General features: G+C 40.0%; 2 protein-coding genes and 3 long non-coding RNA genes across 5 annotated transcripts in view; 2 read left to right on the forward strand and 3 right to left on the reverse strand.

The window, feature by feature from the left end:
• The window catches only part of LOC109198185 (low affinity immunoglobulin gamma Fc region receptor II-b), a 997,390-nt gene that overhangs the window by 180,808 nt on the left and 794,579 nt on the right, over positions 1-22,003 (reverse strand). The gene's annotated exons all lie outside the window — the stretch shown is intronic.
• The window catches only part of LOC112846491 (uncharacterized), a 161,832-nt gene that overhangs the window by 123,201 nt on the left and 16,628 nt on the right, over positions 1-22,003 (forward strand). The window lies entirely within an intron of this gene.
• Positions 1-22,003, reverse strand: part of LOC109196528 (leukocyte immunoglobulin-like receptor subfamily B member 3A) — a 122,303-nt gene that overhangs the window by 80,441 nt on the left and 19,859 nt on the right. The gene's annotated exons all lie outside the window — the stretch shown is intronic.
• LOC109198271 (uncharacterized) lies at positions 4,605-5,925 on the forward strand. The gene is made up of 2 exons (XR_002059166.1): positions 4,605-5,641; positions 5,734-5,925. It is a non-coding gene; the product is annotated as an uncharacterized LOC109198271 (long non-coding RNA).
• LOC106097308 (uncharacterized) lies at positions 8,997-20,065 on the reverse strand. The gene is made up of 3 exons (XR_003219485.1): positions 20,051-20,065; positions 9,579-9,857; positions 8,997-9,055 (listed from the first exon to the last, which is right to left on the reverse strand). It is a non-coding gene; the product is annotated as an uncharacterized LOC106097308 (long non-coding RNA).

The raw sequence follows: 22,003 nt of genomic DNA on the forward strand, positions 1-22,003 counted from the left end.
ATATTTTGAGTGATTTTAACTGTGTGAATGCTGTGAGTAGTAGGTTTTGAGTGATTGGGTGTGATTTGTACAGAAATGATAAAACATAAGTAATAATAACACCACAAAGGTTCATAGTAGAGTGTGTGAACAAGTGGAAGTTTGAGAGAAAAGGCAGTGTGTGTGATGATTCCTGATGTCTGAAAGAGCTCAATTTAAAAGTGTGTGTGAAATAAAGGTGTATCGTTTTTAGATCAAGAGATTTAGATTGTTTTTAGTAGAATTAAAGAGGGTTTTTAGACTATAAAGAACCCTGCAAGAATACAGGGTATAATTGGGTTGAAATTGAAGGCTGAACTCGTGATTGTTTAGAGATGTCCGCCATGTCATAAACAAAAGAAGGCAAAATAATGACAGAAATAATTGACAACTATATTAATGAATAGACAACACATACTCAAGTTGTTATATGTGAAATCATTTTTGGAAAGGGTCAGTGAGATAGCTTGAATTTAGAACTCTGTGATAAGATGCATGAATTAAACCTTATTGTAATAAATACTTGCAATGAAGAAAGCAGCTTACACTCAATTAATATGAACGCAAAACCTTGATGCCATAGGCAATTTGTTTTTTGTTTTTGTTTGTTTGTTTTGTTGGGTTGAAAAATAAATAAATCTGTGATCACACTTGTGGATCACAGTGGCACATAATGATTAGGCATATGATTTACTAATGCAGATGTAATAACTTTATTCTAAAATTCAAGGAGAACAAACAAGAACAACACCTTCAGTTGTGTCTTGTTGTTGTTCTCTGTGTAGTGTGCTGAGTTTTGTTTTTTGTTCCTTTTTTAAATGTTGCTTGAGTGATGAGTACTGTAACTTCTGAAGTAGCTCTCACCATGCGTCCTTGACGATGATAAGTCCAGAGCCAGCTGAGAGCTGGGTTGTCTGTTTTGTTTTATATGACAAGGCTGAAAAAATTAAAACTTAGTTTCTTGTTTTGAAAAAAAAAAAAGAGGTTTTGTGTTTCTCAGCCAAGAACAACTACAATTTCATTTTCTGTTTTGAGACAGGATAATAATAATAATAATAATAATGATAATAAAACAAAGAGTGATGTTTTGCTTAAGTGTTGAAGCAGGCTAATACTGCAACATATCGTCTAGTGCATGATCTGTGAGCAATATATGAAATCATCTTATTTATCTTTAAATAAACTCCAATTATGGAGACCTGAAGTCACATGCTTAGGGCACACTCTCAGGTGAAGGCAGAAAGCTACTAAACAAAGAAAAGAAGCTATACAAAATGCGCCACAGCCACAAAACTAAGTATTCACATTCTTTCTGACTCTTTGTGAGCCTGAGTTATGACCTTGGCTCCCTGTTTTTCTGCTTCCACCAAGGGTGGGGGTGACGCTCCCGTGGCATGTGCTCTGTTCTCTTTACTATCACAAAGAAAAAAAAAGAGAGAGGCCCCTGCTCTCTGAATACAATATTCTCTTCATAACTCGGCAGTATGAAATGTCATGAAACAGTGTAACTCACTCACAGTAAATCAGCAGTGAATCAGCAGTATAGGATAATACAAACCTATCTAATAAATCTAATGATTTTCACATTCTTTTAACTAAGAAGTGTGACGCAAACTAAAACTACATACTGATTACACAAGAAGTGTGATGTGGCCTACAGCAGTATCATGATTCACTCATTTTGATTACAGGTATAATGTAATATATGACAGCATAATAATCTCACAACTGCTACAAGCACATTTGCCTTTCTTAACACACGCGAGTGAAAGGCAACTGTTAAGAAAATGCCCTTTTGGGTGAGACAGGCCCAGAGGCCGTGCATGCAAGCGTACTAACACACATACATGCAATGAAGAGCAGCTTACACTACAGCACACACTATATATGCGCCTCTATATCTCACATTGGTGTTAAAACAGGAAATTCTCTTTTGTGATAATCTTTTGAACGTGCATTTCTGTTGACCTGTCAATTTAGCGCATTATAAGCTGATGTGCAAATTAGTTGATTGATATTAGATTTGAAAAAATAACTGTATTATAAAATAAGTGAATAAGATGTAACAACGGTTGAAATTAGTTTTTGTTTCTAGTGTGTGGAGAAGGTTTTATCATGGCACCCATCTGTTTACATGGGAGGAAACTCCTCATGTGATGCGACATTTAGCAATTTGCAAGTGTGCAGCACATCAGAAGAATGACTATGAAATTACAAAGGGAAACAATTTTACTGACAAAGGATGAACAAAAAGCAGCTCCCACAGCTGAGCAAAAGAAATGGCTGAAATGCGGAGCGCAACTAAGAGATGACTTGATGATTTGTGAAGGAAAACCAATACTTCCAAAATCTCTACACAAAACAGCAGCCTTAGTGACACATGGAGTTACTCTCCATGCATCAACAGGAGGGATAGTAGATATAATCTCCAAAACACTTTTACACTCTAAATTTCGAAACTTCAGCAAAAGAGTTTGTCAGAACATGCATGATTTGCCAAAAACACAATGCGCAAGGAAATCTCAGGCCAAAAAGAGGTAATTTTCCCACACCACCTCACCCCTTTCATACAATCCACATGGATTTTATCGAACTAAATGAAAGTCAAGGCTCAAAATACGCTCTAGTAATCATAGACGTATTCTCAAAATGGCCAGAAATATATCCAGTTAAAAAAGCAGACGCCATTTCAGTAGCAAAATGTTTGTGTAATCACTTCATCCCAACGTATGGCATCCCCACTCTGATCAGGTCAGACAACGGGACCCATTTTGTTAATGAAGTAATCAGTAAGGTCTCTGAAGCATTAGGATTTAGCATCAAACATCACTGTGCCTATCATCCACAAAGTGCAGGGCTGGTGGAAAGAACAAACGGCACAAAAAAACAAAGGCTGAGGAAATGTATGGAGGAAACAGGGAGACCATGGCCCGAGTGTGTTGGTCTAGTAAAAATGTGGATGAGACTGACACAGGGCTCCCAAAAACTTACACCCTTCGAGATCATTCATGGCAGACCATTCCCACTGCCCATCACAAGCGAACCTATAGACAAATCAATACGAGAGACTACCCTAGCAGAATGGATGACGAAGTTACTAGAAAATAAAGAAATTGTTCTAACCAATCAACTGCCAAGTGATATCTCTCCAGTGTCTTGCAGGTTGAAACCAGGTGATTGGATCCTGATCAAAGTACTCCAAAGGAAAAAATTGGAGTTCACCAAGGTGGGAAGGTCCTTATCAGGTGCTGCTCACCACTCCCACTGCCTGCAAAATAGCAGAGAGACCATCTTGGATCCACCAGAGCCACTGTAAGAAAGTAAGCGAGAATCTAAACGCCTAAGACGCCGACGCCCCTGCCTGTAGGTGATCTAGGAAGGTGGAGAGAGGGCTGTTTGGGTAGAACCCCGCCCTGTTCTTCTCGCCCCTAGTCTACTCACCTATAGGACTTGGTGTGTCTGGTCATCATGAAGACGCTCGTCCTCTTAGTGGCTAGTGTTGCACTCCTGGTGAGTTTATTGACACTCACCCGAAAGAAAGAAGACAAACAACACCACCTACAGACAAGGTGGACACATGACAACTCACATCTTCGTGACATGACACAAGACCACATTCACCCATGGATGAATAACGCATGGTATCGCTACGTACATGACAGAACACATCCATTCACTTCCCAGTGTTCTTGGACCAAACCCCAGGGAAGAACCACTCCATGTGCTACCAGCAAAACAACGGTAACAGACCGCTTGGAATCACCACTAACTGTAATCAGACTGCTGGAAGTGGAGAAGGTGCCCCTGTGAACATGACCGGCCCCTCAAATGGCACTTACTGGGTCCAAGTTATGGCCTGGCTATGTGGACAACATGCTTATTTCATCCTACCTCCAGGGTGGACCGGAGTTTGTGCTCCCATCTTCATCTCAGATCACACCTTCAAAATAACTACGGGAAACGCCACAAGGACCCGACGACGACGAGACGTCTCTGCAGTACAACCACATGACCCTATCTGGGGATCAGATGTTCCACAGGAATTTAAGCTTTGGACAACCGGCCAGAAAGTGACCCACGCCCTGTTTCCCTGGGTAGGAGTCGGAAAACATGCTTTACGAATTGAAACTCTGGACTACCGTTTTGGACTGTTCCTGAATGCATCCTGTAACATAAACGATAAACAGAATCAAGAAATTGACGCTCTGCGCATTGCAGTAATGCAACACAGGGTGGCGTTAGACATGATCCTCGCTGAAAAGGGAGGACTATGTGTCCTCTTTAACAACACATGCTGTACATACATTCCAGATAATGTACACTCATCCAATATGACTGATGCTCTGAACACACTGAGACAACTCAGGGCTAAATACAACAAAATAAAACTAGTACCGGTACCGAAAAAAAGATTTATTCATAACACACGTGAAAAGACCCAGGAAAACCGAGTTAACAATAAAAACGATAACAGAATAACGCTGAAAACCGATAAAAACCCTGAAAACCATACATTTCACACCTGAGCCTCAACTCTCGCGGCCCGGTACCGGTCCGAGGCCCGGGGGTTGGGGACCGCCGTTGTAATTGATCTGTGAATGACATGCTGATTAAAAATGCCAAGCCAAGAAATCATGCATAGATAACAAACAGATTGTTTAACTATTAGAGAAGTCAAACAACAGGAGGGAAATGTAAAAAATTTTTTATTAAATGCATTGCTGTTTATGATTCATATTGCTTGCCAGAAGCTCATCCTTGGACGGCCTGCTGGGCGGGAAAGCACGCCTGTGTAACATGTCTTGATAAAAAGAGGAACGGAATGTTCCAGTAAGATAGCCACATACTGTTGTATAGTCATTTTTCTGAGAAGAGCGAAAATACGCCGCCCTGTTGTGTGGGCACCAGTGACTATAAATGCACGAATAAAGAGGTACACTGTGTGACTCTCTCTCGAGACGTTCACCCATGTACATGTGATTTATTACGCTGTCTCATTGTGTTCTGTTTATATTTGCAGTTTGCCATTTGGGATTTTCCCTTAACAGTTTTATTTGTACTGTGAGAAGTTTGTAGTGCAGTAAAAATAAGTCCAAAGGCAGATTTGTTTCAACATGACAACAAAGGCAGATGTGAAATGTAAAAGTGAGGTCAGAGGTCAAACAAATGATATTTCAAATCTTTATACAGTATTTTCTATATGTTGACAAGACACAGCACCTTTGTAAGAATCATAGTTTCTGTGTTATAAGGATTTTTATTGAGTCATAAAGTTGACCTTGAAGACCTCGGTGGATGTAAGCCAAATGTTAATGGATAGTTAACATGACTGCAGCTCGTCAGTGAGGTAACCAGGCAGGTCTGCTGGGATCCTTTCTAGGAAAATAAGATTTGTATGCTAACAGATTTTCCCCTTGTTTCAGTGACTTCCTGCTTCAAGATTTGTTTTCATGCCATCATTCACCTCCAGTCAGACGCCTGCCACCTTGGATCATTACCCCCCTATTCACCACCACTGCTGCCCCCCTCAGAGCCTCTTCCTCACTTGCCTGCCTGCCCACCCTTCAGCAGTTTCCACAGACCTCTGCCTTCATCCTTCACTCCCACCTAGTCTGGACTCCAAGTAAGTCATTGTTGCAGCCACTTTATGAACACTCTCTGTCTTGTCACATTCCCTCAGATTTCCTGCCCTAACTGCTCTCTCCTCTCCCACAGATCTGTCGCCCTCACGCTGTTATGTCCGCTCCTCTGGCCTGTCTCTCTCACCTCAGTTAAGATGTTTTTGTTGGACTCGCTCCTTAAGTTTAGGTTCATTTATGTTTTGTTCTTGTTGACTGAGTCGAAGCTCACAATCTGTTGTGTTAAATGAATTATCCTTTGTTTGAATAAAGAAACTGACTGATTACATCCTCTGCTGTTTTCACCTGAGCCCATCACATGAGTCCTGAATCACAACGATATTAAACCTGACAATATAGAGATATTACATAATAGTTTTATAAAGTTCTGACTAAATAGACCCAGGTGGCTTCAAACAATAAGAGATAATATGATGTTATTTCTCAGTCATGAAACTCATTTACAGAAACACATGAAATGTTTCTGCTCACCTTTAACTGACATCCAGCTCTGTGCTGACTCTCTTCCTGAGGACTGACACTTGTAGAAACCTTCATCAGACTTTGACACTGCAGAGATGTTCAGCTCCCCTCGGGTATCATTTTGAATAAGTTTGTCATTGTGATAGAAAAACACATTGGAAAGTATTTTTTGTGTTTTCAAACTGCAGCTCAGACTAACAGAAGCTCCCTCAGTCACAGGATGAACAGGACTCACCAGGATAGGACCATTACCATCATCTGTGAAACAATCACACACAATTGTTTCAGTCAGACCAGCTGATGCAAACCTTTGAGAAAAAGCTGTGAGTCGTGTCTCATGATCTACATGCAGACCTGGTTTTCTGAGTGATTATGAGGACTGGAAATATAGTTGGGATGTTCCCTGCAGGAGTCAAATTATTGATGGTGACGTTATTGAATGGTTAAAGGTGAAATTGTAAATCTTTGTATGTTTGTGTTATTTTGCATGACGTGTTTCCCAAATTTCTCTCTATTGAGACATTAAAAGTTCATCTAATGTGACGACAGAGATGTTGAGCTTTGAGTTTTATTCTGACAGAGAAAATAAAAAATACTGTTGGCAAATTATGACAAACTGGATTATGAAAGAATCGAGAGAAATTAGACCAACATCCAAGAATATTTTGATGCTTTGTTGCCTGAAATTGTCTGAAATTCTCATTTTTGTTTGTGTTGCCACATAGAATTACTTCACATACAGCAAAGCTGGGACAAATGTTCATGTGACGTCTAAATCATTCAGATCCAAGAAGTAAATGTATAATAACATACTCTGTACAGTGATGTTGACTGCACTGCTGAACTCTCCTGATCCAGACTCACACCAGTACACTCCAGTATCTGACTTTGATGTGTTGATGTTACATGTGGATCCAGTCATTCTCCTACAGTCAGAGAGTCGGCCGTCCTCAGAGAACTTCCTCACTCTCCACTCAGTGAAGTTTCCCTCACAGGTCAGTGAGACAGAGTCAGAGGTGAAGTGTTGCACTCTGTCAGGACTCACTGTGAGAGACGCTGCTGAATGAACATCTGGAAACAACATGCAGTGAAGAGACAAAGCTCACAGATGTTAGGATTCAAAATATCACAGTGAAAATATTTGTTTGAAGCTTTTGTTTTGAAGATCAAATTTAATAGTTCAATATGATAAAGTGTTTGTTTGGTGAGACAACACTGAGTCTGACAACAAGCCCTGAATCACACAGACAGTCAAATCAATGGAAAACAAAGGAGCCGAATACTGACATGTTTAAGATGATCTAACCCACATGCTTTATCTGCTGGCAGCTCATGTAGAGCTTGGTACACGTCATGTGACATCATGAGCTTTGAGTCATCACTCTCAGCATTATCCACCTGATACAGATCACTCTGAACACACTTCAGTCATTTGCTGTAATGTTTCTGTCATAATTCTGTGATATTGTCTGTTTCACAGATTCCTTCTACAGTGAGATATTTTGCAGCAGCAGGACCAAAACTAAAAACCTTTGAAGTATATTGTCAGGGCTCTGTGTGCGGGCAGGTGGAGATGTGGATCCAAGTGCAGGACTCTGAGATGGAAATGTAACTGAAAACCACAGCTTTATTGCTGGCACCAACAAAACAGAAACCAAACATGAAAACACTAACTGGAACACACAGGCAGGATCTGAGGCTACGACACGACACTGGGTTGAGGAAAACACAGGGCTTAAATACACAGGGTAGTAATGAGGGAATGGGCAACAGAAGGGAGACACAGCTGGGAGAGATGAGGGCTAACGAGACGGGGGAAGCAAGCTGCACACACTAACATAAGACAAAGACTTTCACAATAAAACAGGAAACATGAATTACTAAACAAGAACGCAGACTTGACACTGAGAGACAGAAAATAACACATGGAACTCAAACAATACATGAAACCACAAATCCTTAAGCACAGATAAACAGAAACAAGAAACTAATAATAATCATCATCACTACAAGAGAATAAGAAAACAATCCATAAAGCAGAATTAAACCAAAATATAATAAACTCAAAATACTGGGTCCAACAGCACCGTGACATATATTTAAATGAACAATAACAGCAGCTGTTATTTGTGACGTCTTCTTCTAGCGTCCATCTGTAGTCAGTGTTTTTCTTGTATTTGTCAGAGCTGTTAACCTGCCTGCTGACATCTTTGTTTCTTTATTAACTATATTTGACTTTTTTATCTGAACACCTACCTGAGCACTAAACAAAGTCTTAACTGTGTAAATCCTGTCTGTGCACTAAGTAAAAATAATCAGTACAAACAGTAACATGAGTTTAAGTATCAAAGTAAAAGTATTCAAAGAGAAAACATTTAAAATCTCATAGATGTCTTTTGTTTTTCATGTTATCACATTAAATAAAATTGAGCAATAAGAAAAGGAAACAGAAATTCAGTTTGGTTTGATCACAGAGAGAAAGGAAAATATTCAGTTCAGTTCTTCTTTTGTGGAGTTTTAATGTACACAGACATCAATGGTCGTCATGGAGATGAGATTTTAATGGTCTAAATCTTGGTGAATAAAATGATGAGCTAACATGAGCTTATTGAAAGGACAGAGAGAAACAAACTGACCTGCAGACCAGACAAACTTTGGTTGACTGTGATCAGTGTGATACTCTGGGTCTCCTCTTCCAGCTCTGCACACATATCCTGCTGTGTGTGTCTGTCCATGAATGATGTAGGAGTCCTGTGCAGTCCCACTGCCATCAGGTAGCAGCTCATAACTGGAGGATTTCTCTGATAGATCAGGAACAGCTTTATACCAGTAGAAGCTCCATCCTGCAGACGGATGTTCAACCTGACAGTTCAGAGTTACTGAGGCTCCAGGACTCAGCCATGATGGAGACACAGTGAGGACAGGACGGGGTTTATCTGTTCAACAAAGATTTTCTCTCAGTGAACATGTAGTACAGTCTCTGAACAGTGAGCTCAGTTTATACAAAGAATAATAATCTCAGTCTATATGAACAGAAACACATTTTGCAAAGTGTTCAAACAGCTTAAAGCAAATATGACTTACTGTCAGAAACTGTCAGTGTGACTGAATCACTCCACTCTGTTGTGTTATGCTGTGAACTTTTCATTCTGCCCTTACAGCGATAGTTTCCACTGTTGGATGATGAAGCAGATCTAATCCTGTATTCAGTTTGATTTGGAGGTTTTATGGTGCTGTTTGTTTCCCACTCATAATCCCACTCAGTGTCTCCTCCATGGATCTCACATCTGACAGTGATCGTCTCTCCTCTGTATATCTCAGACCAGTTTGGATACAGAGTCACAACAGGCCTGTTTGACACTGTTAATGTTCAAGAAAGTACAATAAAAACACATGAATGACAAAAGGTTCAATTACCATCAGATGTAGTGATTTGTAGGAAGTTACATTTAAACTCACCAGTTGTGTCAATCCTGACTGACTCACTGTCCTCTGTGTAGTAAACTGGTTCTCCTCTTCCTCCTCTGCAGCTGTAGAGTCCTCCCTCTGAGACACTGATTTGTCCATTTGTCAAAGCTTCATAAGATTTCCCATCTCTGTACCAGTAGTATTTCCATCCAGATGATGATGATGATGATGATGATGATGATGATGATGGGCTCACAGAGCAGGTCAGGGTCACACTGCCCCCTACTGGAACAGTTGTGTTATTGTGTCTCAGTTCAGCCTTTGGTTTCGCTGCAGTTCAGTTTAGAACAAGAACATAAAAGTAAAAATGACTGAATCAGAACAATTTAAAGATGGAAACATGTAAATGATCAAATATCATGAAACGTCAATGCTGAAGATATAACAAACTGTGTCACACATGATTCTATTCTGCATTTTTGTTTTGATGAGAACAGTGACTTTTTAAAATATGTACTTGTGTGTATTTACAGTTAATTACATGTTATGTCCTTGTTTTCTTTACTCAATCTGATGTTGAAGCCTCTGATAGCTAAGATGAGACCTAGTAAGTGTGTTTTATATTCTTTTGCTGTGGAAGCTGACATTTCCTGTCGCACAGATGTCTTTAGGCCACAATAATAAGCACGGTGAACTTCACCGCTGCCATTACAGGGAGCAGTTTGGATGTGATTTCCAGCTGAGCTGTTAGGAATGCTGGAATAAGACTTCAGTGTTTGTGTTGCACAACAGGCCAGGTTTATTAGCCGAGTGCAGATCTTGGCAGTGAAATCTGAGACTGTTGAACCTTGATGGTGATCCAAGCCTAGGAGATCTGAACTTCCACTGAAATCTTCTGTTCCTGCTGGATCAACTCATATTCCAGAGATCAGGAAACTGACTCACACTGCTGAACTGTGGTAGGACTCCACCATAATCTCTGTTACTGCGACACACAGAGGACTTAATCCAAGAACTGATTCCACACCAGACTGTGACTGTGAAAGGTTTTCTCTGTAAATCTGTGGACAGCTGATTTTGTGCGTTCAGTGTTGTAATTCCATTCATTGTGTTGGTGTTGTACTGGTAACTCACTGTGTTACTGATTATAACTAACCAGCCACTCTGCAGGTCTAGTGAGTGAACTGAGTCGACTTAAATTGATCAGAGTTTGAAGAGCAGCTGAAAGAAATCTGGTTAACCCTGTAGGAGCTAACACAGGTTAACTTGTAGTTAACACAGATAAGAGTTCAAACTAACCTGAACTAGACAGAGAGAGATATTTTTACATATTGTTGTTTAATTTTATTTAAATATTTTATTCTGGTTTTCGGATGCATAAATTAATGTAAACTGGAAACTGGTTGTATATTTCTGTGTCTTCTGTTTCCCACCTACAAGTTCAAAGTTCACCCTGGTCCTGGTATGTATTATTGGTTATTGGTTGGTATTTTATTTTTATTTTTATTTTGTTTTATCTTTAGTGAAGTATTGAGTTTTCCCATGTACCGTGAATGCACCGCTGCACTGCTCATGTTAACTTTCTTTCACTGCAGCTGTCTGCACGCAGCAAGGTGACTTTCTCTGTATATTGCACTGTGTTAAAAGGGTAAAAGAACTCCATGAAACGTAGTTTTGAGCACTGATTTTGTTTTGCAGATGCACAAAACTGCTGTGGTGGGGTGGCTGTAGCTCAGGAGTTAGAGCGGGTCAGCTGCTGATCGGAGGTTGGTGGTTCGATCCCTGGCTCCCCTAGTTTGCATGCCAAATATCCTTGGGCAAGATACTTATGGCGTATGAATGCGTATGATTGATAGTTAGAAAGCACTTAACGTATAGATAGTAGTGCTTGTGTAAATGGGTGTGTTGTATAGAGCGCTTTGAGAACTCCAGGAGAGTAGAAAGAACCAGTCCATTCACCATGTGGAACTTGCAATCCTGTAACGTGTTGAGCTACAGAGTTAATGTATTGTGTGAGAAATACATGAACTCTGGTGAGTCTCGAATTGTGCAAATTAAATTGTGATTCACAGTAGAGATGGACCGATCCGATATTACGTATTGGTATCGGTCCCATACTGACGTAAATTACTGGATCGGATATCGGAGAGAAATAAAAAATGTAATCCGATCCATTAAATATCAAAAAAGCACCTCACAAAACTTGCGACATGGCGTAACTCGCCTCATAACCGTAGCACGTCGGAGCAGTGTGCTCATGTGATAGAGCGGCTGTGTGTATTTGTAGCCTCGCTACCAAACCAGCATTTCATCTCCGAGGAAGTTATCCCAGAGAGAAGTAAAGCAAGTGTGTAAGTTCATCTCTGAATGTTTGTAAAGCATTCCCACGTTAAGCTTAACAACCGATATATGGAGCGACTGCCTCTCTCTCCCCCTCCCCTTCGTGCTGCTACTTCAATCATGAAACTGATTAATGATCAGCTGATCGGCTTTTCTGTCGCGAGTCCGTCTCTCTTGTTTGTTTATTGCTCACTTTGCACCAGAAAGAGGAAACCAGCGGCTGAACAACAGCAGCACGTTTAAGCTTGATAAGCTGTTGTTAGAATGTATTTAATATTACTTTCTACACCAGGATCCTTTTCTACGTAGCTGACGGCTGGTAACTGTGCAGGGGCGGGTCTAGCAAAGTTTAGCCACGGGGCCGATAGGGCATCAACAGGGAAAAGGGCACAAAGACATACTTTTCTTTCTTATTCTCATTTAAAATGTCTAGCTTTTAATAAATAATTATCCGAATCTTACACCCAAAGTTTTAATCTGATGTAAAATGTATAGAAGTCCATTACTGTATATAGTAACTGTTAAGTCTAATATACCCTAGTAAGCTATAGTACTTTTTCCTTTGGGAAGATACCATCTGTGCAGTCTGCAGTTCTGTTGAAGAAAGATGTTGAATCTATTTAATTATTCTTGAAATATAATTTATTTCTGTGCATTTTTTTTCACATCAAATTCACAGTCCCGTTTCTAACTTATAAAATTTATAAAACTTTATAAAACAGCTTCTATGTGATTGTAGAAGCTGTTAACGATGTCTTAGATGTGTTAGCCCTGTGAAAAGTATGCTAGTGTACCCACATGTGCTACCTTTGCAGGCACAAGTGTTGCATTTTGAGGAGAATTTGATTTTGAGGAAAGAAAAGGTAAATTTGAGTGAACAAAATTAATTGCTGCGTGCAAAAATGTATTTCAGTGTTTGCAATTATCCACACACACACACACACACACACAATAGCAGCCCATTTTGCTCTGTTTTTGCATTTGCGTTTGCTCGCAATGTGTTGCTTACGCTTCTCAACATTTCTGCCCCTGTGCGTTCAACTCTTTCTGTACTCCGATATATTTGTGCCACAAAACCAGCCAATCACAGACTTGGATGCAAAATATTCTGATTGGCTGTTTTGTTCTTCAATCAGCTCGAAATAACGAAATGCAATATCCCAGAATGCATTTCGTCCAAAACTCAAACGAGGCAGTGAAATATTACTCTTTCTGGATCACAAAACAAACTTTTGAGATATTTTCAGGCGAGAATGTTGCTGTGTAAACTTCAAACATCTGCTCGATTTATTAAGACGTCACATATTTGCAACAGTGCTCTAACGTTTTCAGAGATGCCTGTTACCCACCAGCTGACCGGCTGGTCAAGGCTCCCGGCACATCGTTTTTTGTAGCTCATTCCCAGTCAATATTTTAAACTCCGCCACTCTGCGTTCTTCCGCCACTGCCTCGTTTGAGTTTTGGATGAAATGCATTCTGGGATATTTGCCTGGGTTTAGCTACAGCAGCTAGTGAGCTGATTGGAGACCAAAACAGCCAATCAGAATTTTTTGCATCCAAGTCTGTGATTGGTTGGTTTTGTGGCACAAATATAAAAGCAGGGGTAGAAATGTTGAGAGCGCAAGCAACACATTGCAAGCAGGTCCGCGATCCAAGCAAGAGCAAATGCAAAAACTGAGCGAGAAGGGCTGCTGTTGTGTGTGTATATGGACAATTGCAAAATTATGGATATGGATAATTGCAAACACTGAAATGAAGCAGCAATAAATCTTTGTTCATTCAAATTTAGCTTATCTTCACTCAAAATAAATTTCTCTTCCAAATGCAACACTTGCAAAAATCTTTTATACGTGCGCTTAAAATAGTGGCACAAAAATAACGGCATAGCTTACATGTGAGGTTTTAACTAACTCACCATTTGAAACACTTTTTATGGTTTATTCGATTTGCACTGAAATGTATTTTTGTCGTTGGTATATTGGTATTGGCCAGTAGGGATGGGTACCGATATGGGTTCTGACAAAAAAATTAAAATATTTACGTTTAAGCACCGGCAGGTTTCAAAAGTAAAGGTTTGGCACCGGATAAAACCTAAATGATACCCATCCCTATTGGCCAGTAAGAACTGTATAGATGATATCTAAAGAAAAAATATAACACTTAGAGGAATTTGATTTTACTCTTTTTTTAATTCATACAAATGAGATACAGGGAAAATTAGTCGGTAGCAGGGCCTTTTTTAGCCAATTTCTGGGGGTGCTGAAGCAAAATTTCCTTTTTTTGTTGTTTTTTTACAATATTTGCTGTTTGTGTGACACACTACTAAAAATATAAAAACCATACAGTACTTGGTTGAAACGTAATATTTTAACAACAAAAGTATAGATACCCCCCCTCTCCCAAAATGGTTTGTTCCAGCTCGCCTCTCCCCTACTCTGACTCTAGCGCCCTTTCTGCCAAACCGATGGTGGCTGAGACGCAGCGGAGCGGAGGTGTGAGTGTCTGGCTTTAAACAGGACATATTAGCTGCATTTAACCATCAGTTACTCTTTATATAGTTAGGTAGGAGTCAGACCATGTTTCTTTTTAGCTGAAAAACCTTACACCCAGGTAACCTGCAGTGTTGAAAACGTGTTTCCCGACGATGTTTGCTACCCTACAATCCGTCCTGCTCTGTAGTAAAATCAGCGACATTTGACCGTCCTGCTGCTCCCATTGAAATGTATACAGCCTATTTAAAATCTAAAAATTGTCTGTATCCTACTGTTGTTACCACTGTCCTGTTTGAAATGGATACTAACTAGCTAACTGACTGGGTGCCCATTAACCTTATAACTCCTGGTGTGTGTGTGTGTGTGTGTGTGTGTGTGTGTGTGTGTGTACAGAGAGACAGCCAGGTTCATAGGCTCTCTTATGATATCGGGCTCTCTATTGTTTTGGGTCCACGTGCGCTCTCGTGACCAGCGCTCCCGTACCTGCGCTCAACGCAGGGTCACGTAGCCGCTCTCTAAGGCCTTCTGTACTCACTGTTCGTGTTGTTTTCGTTCACGGGAAGAGTCTCGGTATCCCGTCAATCGCCATCCATCCCGAGGGGAGCCCAGACGCAAACTTCCCGGCCTGGTGACAAAGTAGCACCAGGGCTTTCCGTCAATCACGTTGCGGTGGCGTCCTCTCCCTCTCCTCGCGGTGGATGTGATGTTTTAGGCTCCGGCTCGGAGGACCAAATAAATGTTGGGTCTAAAGTCAGACCCCGCTGACTCCAGGACTTATTCCCGTGAAAGAAAAACAAGGCAACAGCGATCGATCGTTTTCACTTGCAAGGGAGGTATCATCTGTGTCTAACACGAAAATGACCCCGACTCTGACCTCCTCCTGCTGCCTTTTTATTGCGAGACAGTTCACACAAAACACGTCATAGCAAAGTAACGCCCAATTGGTTCTAAGACATAGGCATTGTATGTATATGTGTGAACTTCTGTATGTAAGTAAGAATGTGTATGTGTGTGTGTGTGTGTGTGTGTGTGTGTGTGTGTGTGTGTACAGAGAGACAGCCAGGTTCATAATGGATATTAGGACGTTTTCAACAAAAACAGGAGCCACATTCAGGTACAAGTGTAAAATCAAATGATCCATCAATCAAGAATAATGTTGGATCAGTGTTTCAATATTTATATCTTTTATTAGATGTTCATGTGGTTTGGTTATTTGCCTTTTGGTTGAAAGTACACTGAGAGAGGACTTCTTGTTAGGGATCTTAATAGTATTTTTTTCATATTAATGTAATTTTTTAATCTAATTGAATCTATTTGTGTATGACTGTCAGTCCAAAGAGGGAGAGAGGAAAGAGGAGAACGTGAGGAGAAAGTACAAGGTCAGGAAGAACCAGGTGAGAAAACAGGCAGGGAACAGTGACAGGCAAAACAGAAACTGTTAAACTGATGAAGAGAAAAAACCTGATTTTACTCATACAGTCTGGAAGTTGTGTTCTCCTGATATTAAAGCTGTTATACAGAATCTGCAAAACAAACTGTGTTGAAACATTTTTTGAACATAACATTATCATTGATTGGGGAGATTAAAATTAATGATATATTTTTATGTGTTTCAGTCACAACTCTACTAAAACCTCAGGTAATAATAGATTGGGCCAACTTTTGGACCATCCAGTTGTCTGAGTGACTGCCGCAGTACGTACATCACATTTGTGCACTATCAGAAAGTGCCAAACGGAGCCCTGGTGGAGTGAGGAGCTGTAAAGAGAAGCAGATGCTCTGTTTATATTCTAAAGATGTTTTAAGCTTGTTTTAAAGATTCTGTACTGCAGCTTTAAATGTTTTCCACAAGCACACATACACTTATCAGTGTTTCTTAAACTTTTTACAGTGTGTACCACCTGAGAAAAATGTCAAGCTCTCCCAAGTATCACTATGAAAGCATGAAACTCATAAATCTTACAACACAATATTAGTATTAGTAAATTAGTCAAATTAATATCTGCAGTAAAGATTTCTTTCATACATTGTATACATTGTACCACAGGCAAAGTTGCCCCAATTTTTATAATTTTTTTTAATCAATATTTTGTACATTTCAAGGACTCTTCTGTTTTTGGAGTGTATTTTTATGTGTCTGTATTACATTAAACATAAACATTAAAAGTGAATCTCTGTCCAAAGAATGCAGTCAGTTTTCTTTTTACTCACTGTAAGCATCATTCATTATTCTCCCAGTAATTAAGGTTAGAAATTTGCAGACTTGCACAGAGATGGTAAAATTATTATGATGAAAATGGAGACGAAGCTAACAGACGACGAGGACAAGGAAGCACCAAGGAGACAGTCAGAGAGAACTCGAAAATAGCGAGCTAACTTCCTGCTAACTTCTAACTTTGTTAAATTTAATACATTTTGTTTTCATCAATGCCTGGATGTTAAACGTAACTGTTACACCTGGTAAAGCAGTAACACTGATCATTTTATTAAAGATGATACAATTTAGACAGTTTTTAACTCTCAGTGATGCTGCAGGGTTCGTTTGACTTTGGGACCTGAAGTGGACGGAGGTTTGGAACCAGATTATTCTGCGAGGCTCCTGACTACGGCAGTAATGCTCCGACAATCCACCAAGCAATGCGGCTTCGTAGCTTACCATTTTTTGACAGATGTTTGAGCGCTGTGGACCACATAAAATCGGTTCGAGGTCAGTAAGCACAGCCAGAATTCATATATAAGGCGCACTGTTGATTTCTGAGAAAATTAAAGGATTTTAATAGTGTGTAAAATACAGTATACAGAAGAAAATAATATATCGCGATATATTTAACGTTACCGCACATGCTTCAAATTATACCATGATATGGATTTTTGGCCATATCGCCCAGTCCTAACCTGAATTAACAGACCAGCGTGTTCTGACAAACCATCCTACTTTGACAAACCGTCCTACCGTAAGTAGTTTATGCACATTTCTGCTGTCACAGAGTAATTCCAGCACAAATTTAAGTTGGTATGATGGTTTGCCACTTAACTTTGCCCATCAGAGTATGCTTGTAGCTCATAATTATAAAGCTAGGACGGTTTGGCACTTCATTTTACCCGTCAGAGTATTTTTCTGGCTAATATTCACAAAGGCAGGATGGTTCACCACTTAATTTCGTGTTGTGCGCATGCGCAGAAACAAGGATGGTAGGATGGTTTGTCAGGTAGGATGGATTCCCAGAACACCGCGTCCAATAAAATGAGTCCATATTGTCGTCTGCAGTTCATAGTTCATTAAGTGAAAAACATGCAGTGTGTGTTGTTCATGAGACCAGACTCTTTAACTCAAACCTGAAACCTCTAAGATTCATTTCAATAATGGACAACATGTACGGCTCAAATTGTGGTCATAATATTTTGTACTTGTAAATCAAATCCGTATTTGTGAACTGAGTTTGGTTTTGTAACCTTGTAAATCAAAATATGTGAAAATTGTATGTTTGTGCATCTACAGATGAGAATGTGTGTGTGTGTGTGTGTGTGTGTGTGTGTGTGTGTGTGTGTGTGTGTAAAAAAGATTTGTGTTTGTATAAAAATATTTACACGAGTTACAATTTTTTGTTTAGGTCTGCTTCCTGATACAAAGCAAAAACTATTTGTGATTTTATACTACACACAGTCATTTTGACCTGATTTTTCTTCCTTTCAGCTGATTGGTTAATGTCATATCAATCACAAATGTAACGATCCAATCAGAAAACAGATGGGTTTGGCTGCTTGGGGTGCTTTACTGAGCTTCAGGTCCTGGAAGGCTAATACAGTTTAGTGATGTGCGATACCACTGATTTCCTTTCCGATCTGATACCAAGTAAAATTCAGGGTGGTATCGACGATACTGATCCGATACTGATAGTTTGTACAAAAACTTAATGTTTCATTGTATTTCATAATACAATATTTAATTGTATTATGTAATTGAAATCATATACCTTCATAATGATTACAGGACGTCAGACTACTTGTACTTATTGCTTAATATTGCAGAATAATCACATAGAAATAAAAAAAACTTGAAGTTGTGCTATTTGAGCATGTTGCTGCCTGAAGCACTAAAGGACTCCGCGAGAGACGTCTGTCTCGCCCTAGCAGCACCTGTCCCTCTCCTCCTCTTCAGTTTGCCTCAACATACGCTCTTAATATTCTGTGATATGATTTACTCTGATGTGTTTGACGAGGTTAGTGGTGTTACCACAAAACCTCACTGTCTTGCCACATGTATCAAATACTGCATCTTGGCTTTTTGTGGAGGTAAAATACGTCCACACATCACTTTGTTTATGAACAGCCATTGTTGTGAGTGCACACGCCAGAGGCTGCAACGCATTTATACAGCCGTATTTTGCATATGACTATGAAAGGCACAAGAGGAAGTAGTTCCTCCCAATTTAGACAATCCGAATGATATAGTTTGTTTCCACTGTGTTCCTGTTAATGATAAACTACAAATTTACTCCGAAGTACTAAAATATTTAATATGAGAATCGATTTTAGAACATAAATTACAGGTATCAGAAGAAATGATATTTCAATATCGATCCACACACCACTAATAAAGTTTAAAGCTGGAGGATCTCTCTATAAATATCCCATTCAAGCTAGGTCCATTAACTTTCGATAGCTGTTGAAATGATAAAGTTGTGGTATGTCAGTGGTTAGAAATACCATTATTATTTTAGGATTAGTTTAACACAAAGTCAGTGCTGACTTTGTGTTAAGGTTAGAAACATTGCTGTGAGTCACAGTGCGCAGCATACAGGACTTTTCACAGCAGACGCCGCATGCGCTACTAATGCTAAATGCTAACTAAAAGCAAAGGATCCAGAATTTGTTGTGCTGCCACTGAGCTCTACCTGTACTAAATGCTCCTTGTAGTTTCTATCTCTGACTTTATGTCCTCTACTAGAGTTTGTGGTGTTTTATCTTTAATTGTTTAATAAAACATGTATCACTAATTCATAACGAAGAAAGCTTTGTAACTCTCCCCACTAGTAAAGACAGCACTGCTTTCCCCCCGAGGTCCGCAGCACTGTTGAAAAGGCTCTGGAGGTCCCTGTGTAAGCACGTAAACCTGTGACACAAAAATCACCGAACTGGGACAAACACAGACTGTTTTCCTGTTCTGTAGAGCTGCACAGCAGAGAAGTTACTCTGATATGTTTTTTATCTTCACTGTGAGTGAAAAGTTGTTTTTCACGTTTTTTTTTGGTGTCAAACTGAAACCAAAATATTTTAGTGAGCAGCACAAAAGAATCAGCTACAAATCTGCAAGAAAGTGAGAGTTTTCACTTATTTTAACAAAACGAATTATCTGTACAGAACATCTCCAACTTACATGATACAGTCAGTCCATTAATTTTACTCCAATATGTTAACAAATAGTCCCTTCTGCCCCGGCAGCTGTATCCTCCACTGTCAGATTCAGTAACTGTGATGATTCTGTATTCACTGGATGTTGGAGGTGTGTTTAACTTTACTGTATGATTACTGTATGTTGTTATAATTAAATTAAACGCTGTTTTATGCTACTTTGGATACAAGATTAAAAACAAAACCTGTAGTGTTGTTGAAATACAAAGTATTTTGTTGTGTTTTTGGATGAAACATTGTGCAGTATAAATTAAAATGAGTGAAATGTGTCCAACTTACATACTACAGTTAATGCGTCACTCCACTTCGTCCAGTAAAAGCTTCTTTTACCCCGGCAGCTGTATCCTCCACTGTCAGACTCAGTAACTGTGATTCTGTATTCACTGGATGTTGGAGGTGTGTTTAACTTGGCTGGTCTCCATTCATACGTCCACTGAGCTCCTTCACCTCCCTGAATCTCACATCTGACAGTGACTGTCTCACCGCTGTATATCTGAGGCCAAGGTGGCTGCAGGGTCACAGTGGGCTTAACGGGAACTGTTCACATAAGAATGATCCAGTTAGGAGAGAAACATAAAAACTCTGCTCTTTATAACATAAGAGTGGAGTCATTGCAAAACAGCTGATTCACAGAGAAACAAGTTAAACATTTAAGAAAGTCACAACATAAAAATTTCAAACTGTAACACAATATTTTCAGTAAAATGTAAAAGGTAAAGTCTTTACTTTGCACATTTTTTGTTTAGATTCCAAAAAATTACAGATTATTTTTTCATGAGTTGACAGCAGATTAAGAAGACTGGAAGAAATTATCATGTGAGAAATTGTTACGGCACTAGCAGGGACGCCTCCTGAGGTTGTCTGTGTGGGCGTGTCCGACCATCTCTCCTGCCTTAGCTCGTCCGGGATATTTGAAAAGGGAGCTTCAAGTTGGATTTGATTATCTTGCTTTGTCACCTTTTTGAGAACCACAACTTCCCAGTTAAGTTAGGTGAGTGTCCAGCTGAGCTTCACTTTAAGTTCTTCCTTCGGCCACTCTTTTATTATTTTGCCTTTCTTATCTTTGGAGTAATCCTGGGCGGGGATAAGTTCCCTGTTGGGGGTAGGCAATTCAGGGCTCCGGTCGCTGAAGCTTTGCCTTTCAAGTCGCCTCGAGCCCAGCACGCTCCAGAAGATAGGTAGGTAGAGTTTGGTGTGCTTAGGAACTGGGTAAGTTGTATTTGTTAATGTGTATGCAGCAAGAGGTGAGTTGGTCAGTTAAAGTAAGTTGTGTAGTTCACCATTAATGGGTTAATTATTGGGTAGTCTCTGAGTGAGTTGGCAGAGGGGTGTGGTTGTGTCTTAATTAGGGTGTGTTTTCTAACCCTTCTCCGGCCCCAAAATGGATGATACAGCTATCAGTACACAGGTGTCTAGAAGCTCGTTTGTAAGCAATAACATTCACCTGGTTCCAGTTTTCTGTGAATCCAGTGTTGAGAGCTTCTTCAGTGTGTTTGAAAGCATAGCAGCTGCATTATAGTGGCCTCAAGACGTGTGGGGGTGATGTTGCTGTGTAAATTCACAGGTAAGGCTCAGGAAGCTTGTTCTGGTCTGTAGGCAGGACGGCCTAGTTTATGAAAAGATTAAAAGTGCCGTCCTCCAAGCCTACGAACTTGTACCTGAAGCCTATAGGCAGCATTTTCGAGGTTTGGAGTTGGCACAGGGTCAGTCCTATCTTGACTTCGCTAGGAACAAGGCGAAGCTTTTTGATAGGATAGGTGGTGCTCTGCAAGCCAGGTTAACGACTTGGGGTCGTTACGTGAGCTTGTGCTGGTAGAGGACTTTAAGAACGCAGTGCCTGAGTGTGTTGCTTGTTATTTAAGTGAACAGAGGGTTTCCACTTTACAGCAGGCTGCCATACTGGCAGATGAGTTTAAGCTAACTCATGAAACAAATGCTGTAGGACATGATATCCTTGTGCGCCATAGTACGTCTTGGAAAGTTAGAAGTGAGCAGCTAGAAAGGCTGAAGAAGCTGTGGTTTCAAGATGCAAACCAAAGCTGTGTTTCTTTTGCCACAAACCTGGCCATCTTGTTGCCAAATGTCTGAAACTAAAACAGAAAACTCACTCAAAGCAAAAAGAGCCTGCCTTAAGAACAGTTAGTTGTGGTTCTCAAACCGACAAGGTTGCCAGGCCTAGTAAAAGGCTAAATTTGGAGCACAATTGCTCAGTAGTGCCCTGTGGTCATGGTC

Source organism: Oreochromis niloticus, linkage group LG3 (assembly GCF_001858045.2).
Source record: "Oreochromis niloticus isolate F11D_XX linkage group LG3, O_niloticus_UMD_NMBU, whole genome shotgun sequence".
Taxonomy (NCBI): Eukaryota; Metazoa; Chordata; class Actinopteri; order Cichliformes; family Cichlidae; genus Oreochromis; species Oreochromis niloticus.